Source organism: Rhynchophorus ferrugineus, unplaced genomic scaffold (genome assembly GCF_030347505.1).
Source record: "Rhynchophorus ferrugineus isolate W39M unplaced genomic scaffold, kcgeb_rfMv2 rfM7, whole genome shotgun sequence".
NCBI classification, from domain to species: Eukaryota; Metazoa; Arthropoda; class Insecta; order Coleoptera; family Curculionidae; genus Rhynchophorus; species Rhynchophorus ferrugineus.
In genome coordinates this window covers 35491185-35510907 of record NW_027472586.1, presented here as the reverse complement: position 1 = coordinate 35510907, position 19723 = coordinate 35491185, and the positions used below count along the sequence as shown (strand labels likewise).

At 31.2% G+C, this 19723-nt stretch overlaps 1 protein-coding gene across 5 annotated transcripts in view; it reads right to left on the bottom strand.

Annotated features, from left to right (window-relative positions):
• Positions 1-19723, bottom strand: part of AstC-R2 (Allatostatin C receptor 2) — a 471654-nt gene that overhangs the window by 379012 nt on the left and 72919 nt on the right. For 4 of the 5 annotated variants that reach the window (XM_076410786.1, XM_076410789.1, XM_076410787.1 and 1 more), the window contains one exon: positions 10590-10615. The exons of the other annotated variant lie outside the window; for it this stretch is intronic. The gene's annotated coding sequence lies outside the window, so the exon portion shown is untranslated. The remainder of the gene's footprint in view (positions 1-10589; positions 10616-19723) is intronic. 5 annotated transcript variants of the gene reach the window in all.

The following is a 19723-nucleotide window of genomic DNA, read 5'->3' as shown; positions in this document are numbered from 1 at the left end:
TGCTAATAATGTACTAGTGCGTAATGTGAAGCTTTCATTAGACGCAATTTACACTTCAGCGAGTTAGACGTGCGATGGTCTTTCTAAGCCTTGTATTTAGTTGGGCATTAGCAGTGCGCCCGTACAGTTGTATTAGCATTATCTGAAGACAACAGTTGAATCATTTACGAGCTTGGTTTCGATTTTTCTTTTTTGAATCATATGTATTACATAATTGCATATGGCGGGAAAGAATATCGATATGTCGGGGCCCTCTCATCCTAATACAGATATGAATCGTGCCCTAACTTCACAATAAATTCTCAGGCGATCGCTTTTTAATTTATTACTTTAGTTTGTCTGTTATAAAAAGGTTTCTAAAGGCTCCGTCCGCACTTACTGCAAGAGCGGTTATCAGCGAACATGTTTTGAAAATACGAGAGAAGAAGAAATCAGGAAAGGTAATGAGAAAGCAATGTAAAAATATTTATTTACAAAAAAAGAGAAAAAACACTGTTTATGTATGTACTACATGTCCTGGATATACTGGTTACTGTTTACACTGCGCAAAAATTAGTCATGAGTAACCTCTTATGATTTATCTGAAAATGATTTTCATTTATTTTGTGAGTTTTAATGAAAATTTGTATTAGGTTATTGCCGTTAATTTTTTTATATTGACTCCTCAATTTACTTGAATAAATATTTTGTTTGTCTTTAGTAACAATTACTTTTATTATTTTACTTTTATTTTATTAATTTTTTCTCGTATTTCTGCAGTACATTTGTTTATCCTATTTTAGTAGGTGATTTATTCTCATTGTATACATATTGTATATTAAATTATATATTTTAATCAACAATGTATTTTCCTATTCTGTCCATTTTAATTCGCCACGTGCTCGCGCGTTATGTGGCCATCGTCAATATAATATGACCTCATTGCCGATGACACTCTTGCGCGTGACAGAAAAAAATTAATTTTTGTTAAAAAATATTATAACCTAGGTTGCACACACGTTAAAAAACGTTATTAGGAATATTTTATTGTTGCAATCAGGAAAAACGTAGTCGGCCTCTAGGGTAAATATTTGATCCCATATCTGCAGCGAACGCGTTAATAGCAACTATTTTGCAGTTTACTAAATTGCTGGCGGAAACAACAGAAAACTGTATTACCTCATTTTTCTCCAACCCCACATATTAATTATATCACCTAATAAGTGCTGGATGTAATAAAACCGAAATAGAATTCGTCGTAAGCCTTCCTTTAGCTTTTTTCTGCTCCAAATGGTTTCCATTACCGAGAGAGTGAAGAAAGATGACTCGCTTTAAGACGATCGGCCGTTAATTAAACTTAAACGTTTCTCGTTAATTAAATAACACTTAAAAGTTTCGGTTTGTCGAGACGAGGCTCTCCCTTCCCCCCTTTGGACGAGGGCGTATCGCCGTTACTGGAACTGTTAATCTTGGAAAGTTGAATGAAATTTTCGGCCGGGACTCTCTCAATCAAATAAGTAATCGTTTTTTGTTGGGTACATAATGCCGGAGAGACTTTAACGGCCACACTTTTCAGAAGAAGAAAAGTTTAAGAAGGATTAAAAAAATTGTTGACTTTTTCGGAATAAATAAAAATACTTTTGCTTTTAAAATAAATCCTTATTTTTATCATTATTCGAATATTTGGTTAAAGTATGGTCGCACTGAAGCCAGTATTGAATGCCTACTGGCTTAGTTTAAGGAAACATATTAAGCAATACAGTATTCCATTATTTTATCCAGCAATTAACAGTTTTTTTCAGGGCACTATAAGAAAGAAATATTACCAAATACTTTCTTACTATATGTATCATTGTTGTACATGACGGGTACATCTAACATATTTAGTATTTAATATTTTCACTAATTCAACATCAAATTTAATATTTAATTGTCAATAATATTAAAGTCGCCATTCTATTATAAATCTAGCTGTTTTTAGTGTACAATTATTTTTTATATACTTGAGATGTTGTATTACTCTTTCTTTATGCTTTTACCACAAAAGGGCTGGCTTTTGGTTAATTTTGGTTTTAAGATTCCTTTTAATATATATTTTGTTATATTTCTTTCGACAGTATTTTTTTTTCAACTGTTTTCCTGTAGCTAATAGTTACAGATTTCTTATACCTAGAGTTCTTGGATGTTTTTAATTAGTAACGGTGGTCCCTTCTGATAGCAATTCTGAGGTTTCTATTCTAAAGGTAGCTAATTGTGACTGCCCAAGTGTAAGTCGCCGCATTGATGAAACGGCATAAGAATTTTGTGAGTTAGCTACTATGAATTGCGATAATAATTATAAAATCCTACATATTACACATCGATTACCTTTTCAATACCAAAGAAATTACTATTACACAGAACCGTGACTTGTGACTTGTGAAACTAAATAGTGGCACGAGCTTTGTCTCGAAGCACATAATCACTTTCTTAATTTATCACCAAACAAAAACAAACTTTAATGAACTAAAATAACAGGATATGAAACGATAGAAATCCAAATGTTCAAAGGTTTATAAATATATATATATATATATATATATATATATATATATATATATATATATATATATATATATATATATATATATATATATAAATAAAAGAACTAGAAAAAGGAAGGAGACAGTACCAAACATTCACACCAAAATCAGAAACGATAATAACAAATTTAATATTTAATTGTCAATAATATTAATGTCGTCATTTTATTATAAATCTAGCTGTTTTTAGTGTACAATTACTTTTTATATACTTGAGATGTTGCATTACTCTTTCCTTATGCTTTTACCACAAAAGGGCTGGCTTTTGGTTAATTTTGGTTTTAATATTCGTTTTAATATATATTTTGTTATATTTCTTTTGATAGTTTTTTTTTCAACTGTTTTCCTGTAGCTAATAGTTACAGATTTCTTATACCTAGAGTTCTTGGACGTTTTTAATTTGTAACGATGGTCCCTTCTGATAGCAATTCTGAGGTTTCTATTCTAAAGGTAGCTAATTGTGACAGCAGTGTAAGTTGCCGCATTGATGAAACGGCATAAGAGTTTTGTGGGTTAGCTACTATGAATTGCGATAATAATTATAAAATCCTACATATTACACATCGATTACCTTTTCAATACCAAAGAAATTACTATTACACAGAACCGTGACTTGTGAAACTAAATAGTGGCACGAGCTTTGTCTCGAAGCACATAATAACTTTCTTAATTTATCACCAAACAAAAACAAACTATAATGAACTAAAATAACAGGATATGAAACGATAGAAATCCAAATGTTCAAAGGTTTATATATATATATATATATATATATATATATATATATATATATATATATATGTATATATATATATATGTATATATATATATATATATATATATATATATATATATATATATATATATATAAAAGAACTAGAAAAAGGCAAGAGACAGTACCAAACATTCACACCAAAATCAGAAACAATAATAACAAATTTAATATTTAATTGTCAATAATATTAATGTCGACATTTTATTATAAATCTAGCAGTTTTTAGTGTACAATTATTTTTTATATACTTGAGATGTTGTATTACTCTTTCCTTATGCTTTTACCACAAAAGGGCTGGCTTTTGGTTAATTTTGGTTTTAATATTCCTTTTAATATATATTTTGTTATATTTCTTTCGATAGTATTTTTTTTCAACTGTTTTCCTGTAGCTAATAGTTACAGATTTCTTATACCTAGAGTTTTTGGATGTTTTTAATTTGTAACGATGGTCCCTTCTGATAGCAACTCTGAGGTTTCTATTCTAAAGGTAGCTAATTATGACTGCCCAAGTGTAAGTCGCCGCATTGATAAAATGGCATAAGAATTTTGTGGGTTAGCTACTATGAATTGCGATAATAATTATAAAATCCTATATATTGCACATCGATTACCTTTTCAATACCAAACAAATTACTATTACACAGAACCGTGTTTTGTGAAACTGTGATTGTGGCACGAGCTTTGTCTCGAAGCACATAAACACTTTCTTAATTTATCACCAAACAAAAACAAATTATAATGAACTAAAATAACAGGATATGAAACGATAGAAATCTAAATGTTCAAAGGTTTAATATATATATATATATATATATATATATATATATATATATATATATATATATATATATATATATATATATGTATATATAAAGGAACTAGAAAAAGGAAAGAGACAGTACCAAACATTCATACCAAAATCAGAAACGATAACAAAGTATTTCTAGCTAAACAGTGCTCCGAAATGGTAAATGTTTATAATATTAAACATAAAACAACAAAACTACCGCTACCAAGAGTTTACGTAGATATTAAGGCTAAAGAAAATAATTAAAATGTTTATGAAATATATAATATAATATAATAAGTATAATTTTCTTTTTGAAAAATCTTTCTCCTGTATACAGCTGACGTATCGTTTTCAAAAACTACTGCTGTGACAAGGACTCATCTACAAGAGTCCAATGTCAACAAGTATTCATAACAATGTATATCACAAGTGTAGAGTAGATAAAGCATTGGCCCAGGATATTTCCTTATGGTGCACTTGCTTTAGCTTCTTTTATTGTAGATTAAGCTCCTTCTTGTTTGACTCTAAACATTCCGGTTGTATTGTATGATTTTAATAGTTCGGTGTATTGCTTTGGTAACATTTTCCGTAGTTTATGAACAACTTCTTCAAGCCAAACCTTATCGAAGGCTTGTGCTACATATAAGAGTAAAGCTGAGCATACTTTTCTACTTTCGTAGGATTTTTCAGTAACATCTCTTATTCTGTGGACCTGGCTAATTGTTGAATGCTTGTTAATAAAACCAAACTGGTGTGTTGGTATTGTTTTTCTCTCGGTTTGATCGATTTTATTATTTTCAACACGACTTTTTCAAAAACCTTAAATTATAGGCTTTTATTTCGTTTAATAACTTCCCTAGTTTTGGGATCATTATAATTTCCGCCATCTTCCAAATGCCAGAGATATGTGTTAATCTAAAATTTTTCTTGGTAGTTTTTGCAGTAATTCTTGTGTTATATCTATGTAATTGTAACTTTAAATGTTTTTATAGGCAACAGTGTAATCCAATAAGGAATAACCATCCCAGTCATAACAGTAACCAGGCTGGGTAGGACCGGTGTTTTCTAAGTTGGTCACTGGCGAATCGGTAGGCTTAATACCGAGGACCGTGGTCCAGAGCCCACGTTAAGGAGTAGGTCCAGTCCAGATAAACCTCCATTGTTTAAAGGGGGACTTTCAAATAAAATATAAAAATTATAATATAAATGCTATCAAATACTTATTTTCTATTAAGCAAATTGCAATGCAACCAAGTGGACATGTTAGCTGCGTTCAATTTCAATGAATACGATGTATATAATGATGTATACTATGTATATAATAAGACGAAAAATAAATAAAAATATGCAAATAACATAAAATTGAATCACAGCATTTTGGAACAATAAAAAGCGTAAAATACCGACGCGACAATAATCGCAAACCGTAAAATGGAAAAGTGCACATAAATTTTATATCTCCCATCGACGCGTATATAAAAAAAGGCCGGAATTAGCTATTGTTTTTAGCCACAATCCGCCGCCGCCACCACCGTTCTCCTCGCCCTCGCCCATCGCCTCGCGTTTCTCCCACCTCGAAATCCATTTGAATAAACCACAATTCCGAGAAATGACTAGCATCGATCCCGGATTTGCATAAAGTCGGGATTTCTAACAAGTAGCTCGCGCATATATCGCCCCGGTAACGTATGCAAAACGATGGCTATTCCGCCGTTTCGACGAATATTCGTAGAAAGAAAACACGCGCGCTCGTTTGCGGATCTTTGACACCGTCGTAGACACTTGCCCCCCACGTGTCTTGTGCCGTGCGACGCTTTACAAATTTCATTTATCTCGATCCGTTTAGTTAATGTGCGATATATCTTATATAATGATGGTTGACCAGATGTCCGGGAAAGTCATTACGGGTCTTCCAAAAAAAAAAACGTTATTTTGCAAATAATGTAACATTTTATTCATTCAATGTGTTGGTCATTGATTCAATGCATATTGCCCATCTTTCACGTAATTTATGATTCCCCTCCCCCGAAAAAACAGTGCTGCTCTGCAAGCACGTATTCTAAAAGTTGATCATACGTCTCATCTATGAATATCTGTGAACTTTGAACGCTTCCTTGACCGGGTTTGCATATGGCGCGTTATAGTGCTGTAAAATCATTTGACGGTATCTTCGGCTCCATTATGGACGTTTTTCAATCATCGCATTGATCAAATTGATCAACTGTTGTCGGTAATGATCACTGTTCACTCTTTGCCCAGGTCTCAAAAGCTCGAAATACACCACGTCATTATTGTCCCACCAAACACAGAACATTGTCTTGCAATCAAAACGATATGGCCTTGGAGTCGATCGGTCAGCCACATTGTCACATGATAATCATGGTTTTCGCCTCTTTTCTTCTCTGATATTTAGCTAAATTGTGTATATCTAGTCGAATATAAAATACATGTAGTAGATAGGTTTAATAAGGTTTTTTTTATATATTTAATTGCATTTTACGTAATTTACTTTTTTAGAATAAAGCCTGTGATAAGATACGTGGTAGACCAGATTGCTGAACGTTATGGCCATAGAGTATTACGTCGTCCTACCTATCACTGCTTATTTAATCCTATTGAATTGATATGGATTTGGGGGAGCTCGATCAGACACATTGAAGAAGAAATTGACCAATGGTGGAATCGTCAGCAAGTTTTTGTTAGATTGAAAATAAACTTCTTACTTATCAACTTAATTAGTGCTTGTGAAAGTGACAGTAATTGAATAAATCTTTATGAATGTTGGTTTATGATTCAATGCTAATAATTATCCATACACTGAGATGAAAGATGAAAGAGGAAACAACTAAAGGTCAGTATAAAATTAATATACTTTAACAGTAGGAAATTGTATTATACAGTGTGAAAGCTTTATGCATGAGCCTTTTTGTTCAGAATATACAGGAATATTTGGTTAAAATGTATGAGGAGAGAAATAATACTAACTGTTTTGTAGAGAATGCAAACAACTATAATCTATAAATTATTGTGGCTGTATAATTAATAGTACTTTTAAGTCATTCGATAATATATGCATTAGATGTACTATAATGTTAAAATACATTATATTAAATAACATTTTTGTCTCATTATTTTATTTAGATAAGATTTTTTTATATGTTAAAGTCAAAATGTACTAAATCTGAGAGTTCATGCGGAAACATTGCGAGGTTTTAAGGTCACCAATTCAGACCACGTGTGTTCACTGCTGTTTTCAATAGACTATAACAAAGCTATTTTAAAATAATCTTCCCTGACTTTGGTAACACCAATTCATAAAAGGGGCCTTCACAAGCCCTCCATTAACACAATATTTTTCGATACAAAATCCGCGCGATAAAATCGTCTTCGCTGAAAAAAACACAGTGGTTCAATTCAAATTAAGCGGATCAAAGTTTTAATGAGATTTTCCGCGATTAGCGAAGAGGAAGAAGAAAAAAAGCGGCGGACGACCCGCTCGACTCGACGCCTTCCGATCGACGATTTATCGATGGAGCAATCAGCATTATTTTTACATACATAAATACTAATTGGGACTCTAAAACACCACAAAAAGCCGAGCAAACGAACCGAATTCGTAACAATCGAATCCCGAAATGAATATAAATGGAATTGCCCCCGTTGTGCCCCTCCCTTCGTATCGGGACGCGTTCCCTTTTTTTTGTACGCGAGACGGTGACACTGGTAGCGGCGGCAGATCTACGGTTCTGATTAAAATCCCACCGATTTAGAGATATATTATTGTCTGTATTATTGTACGGAATATGGGGAATTTTACGTTGTAAAATTCGAGATCGAACTCGATACCGCGACTGATTCTGGACGAAGGGAGATAGCGGAGAACTTTGGAGACGTCTTATATTCGTTATTGAGGTATTCGCGATTGTGCCGCTTGTGCTACGGTCGGGGGAAATACATTGATATTCAGAAACAGTAACGAGAGACATATGTAATAAATACTGTGACTATAAAGAGAGTATTATTTGGCAAGAGAAAAAAAGAATGATTTATTGGAGTATATTTTTAACGGTTTCTTCACTGTCATTAATTTTTTATGATTTTGTAACTTAGAAACCACTGCAGGTCTTTTAATTCCATTACAATTTGATGTTTGAGCTTGTATAGATCAATAACCAATATTTGTCCAACTTACATTAATACGTGATACTTAAACTAGAGTCTTTACTTGCTAATTCGAACGAGTTCTTTGCTCCCTGTATTCCCACAATACTTTGCTTTTTACTGGCACAATTATACTGCCTTATGAGGCTTGATCCTCTTGAGTTTTATTGCCGTAGCCTATCCAAAGTTATTTTGTAGATACGTCATCTATATTTGTGACGCAAAAACGTCGCAATGTTGCCGTATCAACAACGAGTTTTAGTTCAGTTTGGCTTTGACATACAAAAAAATTCTAATCTAAATAAAATAGTAAAAAAAAATATTATGAAATATAATTTATTTTAACATTATAGTAAGTTTAAAAATTACAATTAATTATACAGACACAATAATGTATAGGAGGTCGACACGGAACGAGATAATGGAGTCCCCCTTTTGCTGGTAAATTCCGTTATAGAAGTAATTATACATGATATTAAGTAATATAAGTCCCCACAATTTTATTGAAAATGTTTTTAGCGGGTTGCTGTCCGCAAATATTACTGTGAATAACATCGCTTACAAAATGAAGAATAATACGTTAGAATCACCCAAAACCCGTCTATATACAAATAAATCCATCTTGATACTGGCTATATTAGAGACCAAATATACGAAGTGTATAAGAACAGGAAGTACACAAACTATTTTATCGATATAAATATAATTTAATAAAATTATTTTAGAGAAAATTGTCTGTCTGAAAAGTATACATAAAACAACAACACCCTTGAAGAGGTTTAATAGAACTTCCAGACATTACCTTAAAAAGAATTAAATTTTTAAAGGCAATAAGAGCAAGGAAGATAAACTATTTGAATTTGTGTATCTTGATGAACCTTGGATATTTCAAAATGATTCATTGTGACACTCTTGGCAAGATGGTATCAAAAAAGTGTAAAGACAACAAAAATTGATGGAAAAAGTTAAAAGTTACAATAGCATTCGATTAGGTTTTGTTGATCATTATATTTATTAATAATTAGTTGCAGATATATTGCTGGTCGAGAAGGATATTCCATTAAAAACTGTTTCGGAATGTCAACAATAACACCTTGGGTTTGGATGGACTCAATTAGACATACAGAGGAAGTAATTGATAAATGGTGGAATTGTGAACATGTTTGAGACAGATTAGAAATTAACAGTTTGGTGATTGAATTGGACAATGAGTGGGAATGTGAAAGTTACTGAAGAAAACTTTGAGGATATGTAATAATGCTGTGCAATACCAGAAATTCCTGAGACAGAGTGATGAGAGTGGAAAAAACTAAAGGTATGCACATAATTAATTGAATACAACTGTAGAAAATGGTATTGTAGGGCGTGAAAGATTTCTGTGTACAGATATTTGATTGTTCAAAATTAAACATAAGTATTAGGTTACAACGTATGAGGAGAGAATGAATACTAACTGTTTTACAGATATGGTAAATGCATTAGACAGAATTCAGTGATTAATTTTATGAAGAATGGTGTACACAGATAGTAGAAAAAGAAATACAGTATACAGAAAGAATACAGTATTACCAAGATGACTTGACAAGTAAACACACTATTGAAGGAAACAATTATTTAGATTTAGATTAGAATATTTTTGTATGACAAAATTTTTTGTTTGAACTAAAAGTCAGAGTTAATTCGACAACATTGCAATATTTTCGACGTCACGAATAGGCGTTCGAATATATTATAGTTTAGGCCCTAGTACACTATAACTTATGGTACGCGTACTTTGATTCCTTTTATTTTAAAATAGGGATCATCTTAAGAACTTAATTCTAATTAACCTTTCTGATAAATAACATTGTAAAATCAATCAAATCTATCAAACTTTTTCAATGACCCTTGTGATCCAATGGACCTGATCTGACCGATTCTGTTTTCCCCAAATACAAACTGGTGGTAGGGGATCAGATTTCTTTCTCCTCTTGTAGATTAAAACATTTTAAAAAGTTTTTTTTTCATATAATTTCGAAGCACTAATCAACAAGAATATATTTTATTAAAGACCTATTTTGGAGAAGAAGCAATTTATTTTTCAACAAGAAAACTCATATTTATATTTAAATTGTTGCAATTTCATCATATTCCCCACATTTTCCAAGGTTTAGTTATCATCTCTCAAGGAATTATCATAGAAGGAAGCACGAAGGATAAAATTTGGAAACATATTTATTACATCAAATAATGAAATAAGTTATGTCAGAAATTGTCTTACAATTATGTAATAAACGCAATATTCTGTTTAAACTAAACTTACCCAGAAAATATCTTCACCCTTTGAATCTGAAAAAAAGAAAAACACCATTTTATATCACATTTTCAACTATTAAATTAATATAGATTCTTGACTCATAGCTCTACTTTATATTTTGTTTTGTGTCCCACACGGGAATTAACAATTTCTTTATAATTGGTAATATTCCTTACAAAATGAATTAACTGTTGATGCACAAAATAATGTATTCATTAGCTGCATTATTTGGTGAGTGTTTTGTTGCAAACTAATTTGCTAATGAAACCTGAATTGCATTAGAAATTGATGACATCAAATTCAATCAAAAGCTTATTTCAAATTTCGAAATAACTTGTTATTCTCGAATTTTGTTAATCTCTGTTTGGGAAGAAGTTTTCCTATATGTCCGGATTTTTTTTCACAATTAATGGCGTTAGTTTTATTACATTTACCACATTTTCAGGAAGTACTAACCTTCAAAAGAAAGCTGTTAAAATTTCATGATATTCTATTCAATAGTTGGTAAGCTATTGTGTTAAGAATGCCATAACTTTTGTTATTTTCAAAACAATGGATCAAAAACAATTGCGTGTTTTTATATTGCACTGTTTCTTGATCGAAAAAAGTGTCGTTCAAGTGAAGCAATAGCTTGGAAATGTTATAAGGACACCGCTCCATCAGAAACAATAATAAAACGTTGGTTTGCTAATTTCAAACGTCAAAAAACAAAAAAAACATCAAAAAATTCCACAAAATCATTTCTAATGATTGCGTTGCGTGTGTTAGCTAACATCGTAAATATATGAAAAGAAGATATGAAGATAAATCGTTCCACAATTGAAATTTAGAGTGGCGCTGAAATGATTGTGTGATTGTTGATGGAGATTACTTTGTTTTTTTGTCACGCCCTGGACTTTTCAGCCCATGTGTTACAATAAAGCGTTAATAGTGCTTCGAATAACTTTGTTTTGATAAGATTAGTGGATTTACTTGTGCAACCCTAAGGTGTCACCCCGTAGGTCCACACTGGATTCGATTTTTTTAAATATAATAACAGTTTGTTGTAGGGTGATTATTCGAATTGTGGTCCAAACAATTACAACACCTCTTGAGTCTCATATAAATTACTGCCCGTTTCTTTTTAATACGTTATTTTCACTTTAGCTTAGAATAAGATGATCGAAACATTAATTAAACAAAAAGCTGATTGTTTAAAAGCTATTTACTTCACTATAATGCTATTTTAAAACCGTGAATTACGTGTTCAAGCATATCGAGTTTCCAGCATAGAGCCGCCCATTATTATTGGCGTTAAACTACATCTGCTTTGTGTAATTAGCCATCGATCCAGGATCCAATCACGAGGCGTCCAAACGAAATTAAAACTTGCGCCATCATTGTTTTAAATCTGCGTGTATTCGATCGCAATCAACTGCGACGTGACAATGCCACGGCGACAGTCCGACGCTCAAAAAGACAAACCTTCCAATCTCTTGACCGATATAATTAAATTAAAACATCGATTTTTTCCTCGCACTATCCAATACGAAGAGGAAGATTGCAGTGTTATTGTTTAATCGAGGGAGATGTTTGCGAACAAACTGACTCTGTTTATCTAGAGTGCTTTCTTTGGAAGTAGTTTTTCTTTTAATCGAACAAATCGCAATACAAGGTTAATTGATTTTTATATTATTCGAGTTCTATATTGGGATTGGGATTAAGGAGAATATCATAAATGAATTTTATGTTGTCCATAATAAATAACATCATACTAACTAATTATTAAACTATTACAGATAACCGTTATCTTCTATATATATCATATATATCGGCTTAGTGAAAATTTTGCGTCAGTTTTTGAAGTCGTAAAGAGACGAAAAACGTCAAATCCAGCGACCAGGAATAACATATATTATAAGTTCTACTTCAATTGCATCTGATGTATCCGCTGCCAACTACATCTCAAACACAGATGATACATTACTCAATAAATATCTCCGGATTTGGCGCATGCGCACCATTCTGTATAGACAACCATAGAAAATAATTGTCTTCCTTTTTTAACGACGTTATTTTCGAATCGATCCAGACAGTCGATCAAGTAAAATCAACAAAAACTAGTATATTAAGTTTTATGTTACATTAATAAATCTATAACAATTATATTTAAACTGTTGTTTTAGTCTTGGTCGTTTAAGATACATCGGTTTTAAAATATGGAAAAACAAGGGTAAATGCAAAATATATGGTGACATTTTGGTTACAAATATATATTACAGTTGGAATGTTAGCTGTAAAATTTATAACACATCATTTTCAACAACAAAATGTATTGGTAACAATAACAGAGAAGAAAATTATTCTTCTTGGGTTGGAAGTAGTCAATTGTTTAATGAGGTTTGTCATTGAAGTATAGTAGCAAAAATTGTGGTAACTGGTAAGAATTAGACATTTATTTTAAACGTGATGTAATTTAGTAATGATTTAATTTTTATTTTATAGGTAATATGTAGCAAGAATTTGTTGATAGTGAAAGTCGAAGATTATGAATTTCAGAGAATCAGAGAAGAATAAATTAACAGGATTTTGCCATGAAGAGTGATACTATGAAATTCTTAAATTTGTTAACACACGTGGATCAAATAAACAAAATATAAAACTATCAACGACACTCTAATGATCTAATGAAAAACAAGGAAAAGAGAACGCAAACGAAATTTTTATATAAATGTTTAGGTAAATAGATTATTGTTTTAAAAATAATGATTTTTCATTCGTTTTAGGCTAATAAATGTACAACATGTTAACCGAAAGATCGAGATAGTCAATTTATTAATGATGTTTGAGGATCAAGAACAGAAGCAAAAATTGCAGTAGGAATCATAGTTGAACATATTTTTAGATTTTTAGGAAATTTTCACAGCTTTCAGTCTTTTCAGTGGTACCTTTTCGTTCGGTTCTAGCTATATTGCCTAGATTTGATCTAAACCATTTTGGTCTTGTTCATAGTAATGTTTATGTATATGATTCTTGGAGTTCATATAAATTGTTCAAACATGAAAATTAATTTAAATATGGTATTTCTATAAAAATAGAAAGGCTGGACATATAGCCATTATATATCTAATATTTCAATTTGTTCAATCATTTCTTAAATAAAATGTGTTATTTAAAAAAAACAATATTTATTTGGCTCCTCATATATCTAGCTGCAACATTAAATCAAGTTTTTATCAAATTTGTGTTACTAAAATAATTTATATATAGAAAACGATTAAGTAAATGAAACTCTTTAGCCGCATGAGCCAAGTTCGAATTATTCTCTGCTTCAAAATAAATAAATAAATACAGACCAATATACGCATGCGCCAAATCCAGAGATATTTGTTAAATGATCTATCCTCAAGAACAGTAGATTTTACGCCGTCTCTGTTGTGTGTAAATCCACTACGCGCGTGTAATTTCAGTTCAAAAGTAGTGTTGTTTAAGATTTAGTATTAGTTGAGGTTATTCCCGTATTGTTGGAACTATTAAAGAGTTATGGTAATTATGATATAACAATTAAGGAAAGTTTGATCATCTCCAGTAAATTTTACATTGTTTGTAGGGACAACAAACGTTTGTAGGAAAAGCACGACATATGCGAAAGTTTTATTCTAATATATATTAACAATATTATAGGCAATATAACAATATATAATATGCAATAATTATAACAATATATAAGAATCGTATGTTCCCTTTATTCGAGTTATTTAGATTTTTAAGCAGTTTTTTTTTAATTCATAATATTTGATAAAAGGTGAGTTCAAAGAATCTAACCAATATTGTTCTTGAATAATAACTAGCAATAATTGACAAGGTTTTAGAGATATAGTATATCATTCTGTTGGAGGTAACTGTAATGTTTATTCGGAATATTCTGCAATTTTTATTGATATTAACTTTTAATACATTTATAAGTATCGTTAGTAAATTCGTTTCGTAACAACAATATAACCAAATATTGCAGATAATAAATATATTAACCAGTTTATAAACAGTTAAAATGAATATTGTAAAGAATATTAGAAATTATAAAATAGTTTATAGTAACGTATTTCAGTTCGTCTTCGGTAGGTAAAATTTTAGTCCCCATGTGGGACACAAAACAAACTAGAAATAAGTAGGGCAAAGAAAATTACAGAAGACGAATAAGTAAGTATAAGTAAAGAAATTATTCTTTTATCAAATCAAAACCTGCTCTTTTATTCAATTTATTGTTTTCAATATATATTATATATTTTATGCGAAAAGTGTGTATAGCATATAGAATTTATATAAAAAGTCTTCTTTTTACCAACAAGGGTGTATCTGGTCAACAAGTCTACTGACTGAGGAGTGACCAACTTAGAAATCATCCCTGAAGGCGGTCCGGTCTTACCGAACCTGATTATTGGCGTGACTGAGTTCAAATTCCTTATCCGATTTGGCACTCTCGCCTAGGACAATCACAAATATTAAATAAACACAACCATGCATTCACAACCTCAGCAGGATTAGAACCCGCTACTATCGTAACAACATTTGGATCTTCCGTCGCCTTTACCATTACGTCAACCAAATCGGCAAGAGAGAAATTATATTAATACTTAAGTGAGTTAATGAAGATATGTAAGTAATCTAAAACTAACTACATAATTTGCCTAAATGGAACACATGGGACAAATAGAAGGGTTTATAAAATATAACAGTCATGTAAAAAATATTTTAAAACGATGACAATTATTAAAACGTTAAAATTGTTTGTCTGTAAATATAGTATACTTCTATTTTAGTTTACTTGCTATATCCTTTTTTTAATGAACTTGCTATTTATAGTATAACATTCATTTTCATTTTCTGGATTTAAATACTTCTGAGTCCTATACCCAGATACTTATGTTAAATATATTTTATTGATTTATTTTACGTCATCGTCATTCCCTTAGTATAATTTATTGTACTCGATTTTTTTTCTTATTACTTTTTGTTTAAACTATATTAGAAATATAAAATTATACTAACTAAAATAGTGGCACCTTCTGTAATTTTACTATGTAGTCTTTTCCTACTCTAAGAAACTTAGTAATATCAATGTTATCCTCATGAAAATTGGAGTTTGAATATTTGATTATCTCATCGCTATCCTTTTTAAAACGGAAAATACCTCCATCAATAAAATATCAGCCATATAGCTAACGGATAGTATTAACCCTTGAAATTGCAGGTTGTTTCTTATTTGCAATACTATGCTACCGGTCTTATTTGCTTTACATATATTAAATATAATAATTATTAATCCTAACCTTCTTTCGAAAAATGTCTTATAATTAAGATTCAAAAAACAACTACTGCGAAATACAAACATTCAAAAAATGTATTTTAATTAGCTGCAAAGTTATTATAGGTCTCAATAATACATATAAAATATGTTTTCGTAGTTTAAGAAACGTTCAACTAGTACTAGAAGTGCTCTTAAAATAAGTGTTAATCAATATCTTCTTCTAATCCAAACATTCTCCCTTTGAATGATGTTTAGTCTAAAAATGGCCAGATTGTGTGACATATTTTATAAAAATTACTTTGTTGTTCAACTGCAGGAACAGCTAGGCTCAATATCGCCTCTTAGCATCATATATATATATATATATATATATATATATATATATATATATATATTCTGTCTGAAGGACCAAAATGAAGAAAATGAATCACAAGTGGTCGATAAGTAAAAGGAGACTTTAAAATATATATTTAAAAAATTACCAGAGATAATGTGAAAAAAAATTAACGTTACATATTCAGGAAACGTATTAAAAATACAGTAATTAACAGTAATGTTGTGTAATATAAAATTTCAATACACAATTTACAATGTCTGTATACGAGTAAAAGTGTAAAATATTATGCCCCGTGACATATTTGATAATAAAATGGGGATAAAATGTACTAATGAGCGGAATATTGGCCCTTTTAAGATTTTAATTATAGATATGTTAAAAGAAAATTACTTATTGATCTAATGAATGATCAGATTGTAATATTAGATAACGTCCCTCAAGGAGTTTAATAAAAATTTTAGAATTTATAATTACTTATAACTTATAATTGTTAAGCTGAACTAGTATTTTGTCACTCGTAAAATATAATATAAGCGTTTGCATTTTATATAATTAACATTTTTTAGAACCAAGCCTGGAAAAAGATACATTGTAGAAAGAAGCATTGTCTATAATACAGCTTGGCTTAGGATAAATTCCATTACACACCCAGAAAAATAAATTGATAGTTGGTGAATTAATTAACAAGTGCTCGATAGAGAATAAATTAACAATTTGGTAACTGATTTGAATAGGGATTCTGATAGTGAAAAAGACTGAATGAAACTTATTTGTTGTGAGCTTACGGTCTGATAATTATCAACATATAGTGACAAGAATGGAAACAACTAAAGATGGGTATATAATTAATATAATATAACTGTAGAAAATCATATTGTAGAGTGTGAAATATTTAAGTGTATAAATATTTGTTCCGAATACTTTAGAATCATCTATAGGTTAGAATTTAGGTGTAAATAATTAATGCCAACTGTTTTGAAAATATGGCAACTACATTAGGTAGATTTTTTTCATTATATATAATTTTATAAAGAAAAATGTACATTGTCATCAATAGGAGATACCGAAATAACTTAACAAGGAGACGAGAACTAAATGTAAAAAGGTAAATATGCTCTCTAATGAAAGAATATATTATTTAATGAATATATATCTAAATATATTATTTTGGTATATAATTATTAATTAAGCAGCTCAGACTACAGGATACTCCTACTTAAAGAAACGTGCTTAGAGCCCTACCTCCTAGGTGATGTGGAAAGGAGTTCAATGTAAGTATAATGAAACAACTCTAACCTACAAACTATTGTGGCTGTTTAATTAACTATAGCTTAAGTAATTTTTGTTCCATAATTTTATTTACTACTATTTAATTACTATTTTATATCATAGTCAGAATGAACCAATCAAAATTTGATGCGGCAACGTTGCGTTATAAATTTTGATGACTTGGATTGGATATTTTATTGGAAGGATTATATGACAGGTCTTAATTTGTCTATCTCCTGGTGTTATTAAAATTTAGGTAATGGATACTGATTGAAAATAATATAGGCTGCTCTGTCTGTTATCTTATTTACTTTTTCGAAACGAAAACTGGACCAAATAGAGCCCGAAACTTTGACAGCGCTAATTTAGCCAGTCCATTTCCGCCGAGGTAAAATCTTATTTTCACCTAGGGGCATTATACGGCCGGGTATTGGATTTACCGCCAGCTCTTCGCCTCGGACATCTAGCGGCGATGGCGTGGCTGATATGTGGCCGACAACCGGTCAAATGCAGTTACCAGCTGACAAATGGGCTCGCAAATCGAATCAAGATATCCGTTCTTTGTCGGGCTGCTGACGTACGACGACCACTAAATTAGGACGGGTCGCCTTTGGGGGGAGCGGGGGAGGTTATGGTGGGGCGACCGGTCTCGTAATACTGTTTGTTTTTCGACCCTCTTTCTTCTAATCTTATTATAGATGAATAGACAGCTAATTTTCCACCAGAAATCATTCATTTATAGGTTGCTAACTATGTTGATGATTGAATTGATAACGAACATATAGAGTAGCTAAAATTAACTTGATGTTTTGACTTTGTTTTCTTTAATTATCCTCTCCTTCATTATCAATTCAATAGGCTGTTTCTGGTGCTGTTGCTGTAAAGTTGTTCCTCGAGTGTATAGTGACTGTTGTATCCTAATCGAATAACTTTGACGTACATGAAAGTACCTGAGTGTATAGATACCTAACTGGTGACAGTGTTCAAGTTTCGACAGTGTTCGAAGAGCCTAAGGGAATAATATGGTCTTGATTCTTCTTCGCTTCCACGCGCACCATCTTAGAGGAGAAGAATATAGTACAGCTTGATTGATACCCCTTATTACCTCAGTGGTAGATCCCAATATTCTCAGGTATTACTTATTCCAAGTACATGAATTCCTAAACTTGCTCTAACTGGATCCCGTTGGGATAGCTGGAGATCCATTAGTTGTCCAGAATTTAGATATTTTTTCATTAATTGTAAACCATATGGTTTTGTGTTGAAAACTACGTCATGGAGAATCCTAGAAACCTCACTATCTGTATCAGCAAATATAGCGTCATCGGTGCATCAAATTAATCTATATTTATAGCTTCAAAAGCTGCTAAAAGGGAGTGCCAGTACACACAGTGATAAAGACAGTGGGAAAATCTTATCTACAGAATCGTGATTAGATCTAAATCTAAATCTGTAGAGACTTGTATCCTTGCGAGCATTTTGAAGCCACTGTTTCTAGGATGCCAGTTGCTGATAGAGTAGCTAAACCCTATGGCGGGTAATGATAGTAGATCTGCATAAAGAACTCCCTCTACCGTTCGAGATGCTCATTTTGTAACTTTAGGAGGTTTCCATCCATTTTCTATTTATTTGGATATTATTATATTCTTATTGGTAGATTTATTCCAACTGCTCCTAAACGGTTAGCATAATGTTCGATATTCACTTTTAACTTAGTGTATAAATGATACGTAAAATCATATTGTGATAAAGGAAAAACACGCTAATAAAAATCTGCTTTTATGTATTAAAATAGTTAATAGCAATATTTTAAAGGTGATTAACAAATCTGATCGGACACGTAATCCAAGATCCACGTAACTGGAATATTGCAAGAAGCAAACGTTTCTTATAAAGTAACCAAATTAAATTATGACATACCCGAGATAAATACTTCCATACGATATCGATGATTCATAAACATAATGTTGAATAGTATACTTGCGAATAATTGTTATGATCAGGAACTTGTATCCAACGTTACCGTATCACGGATCTTCAGGAAATGTATTTAAATATCCTGGATTTTACTATCATTCTTAAGAAAATAGCGGCTTGATTCTTCACTGAAACCACTACTGTGAGGTGGTGAGAGTCTACAGAACTAAAGGTGAGTATATAATTAATATAGGATAACTGTAGATAATCATATTATAGAGTGCGAAAGGTTTATGTGCATTGATATATGTAATTGCTCGAGTGAAAATT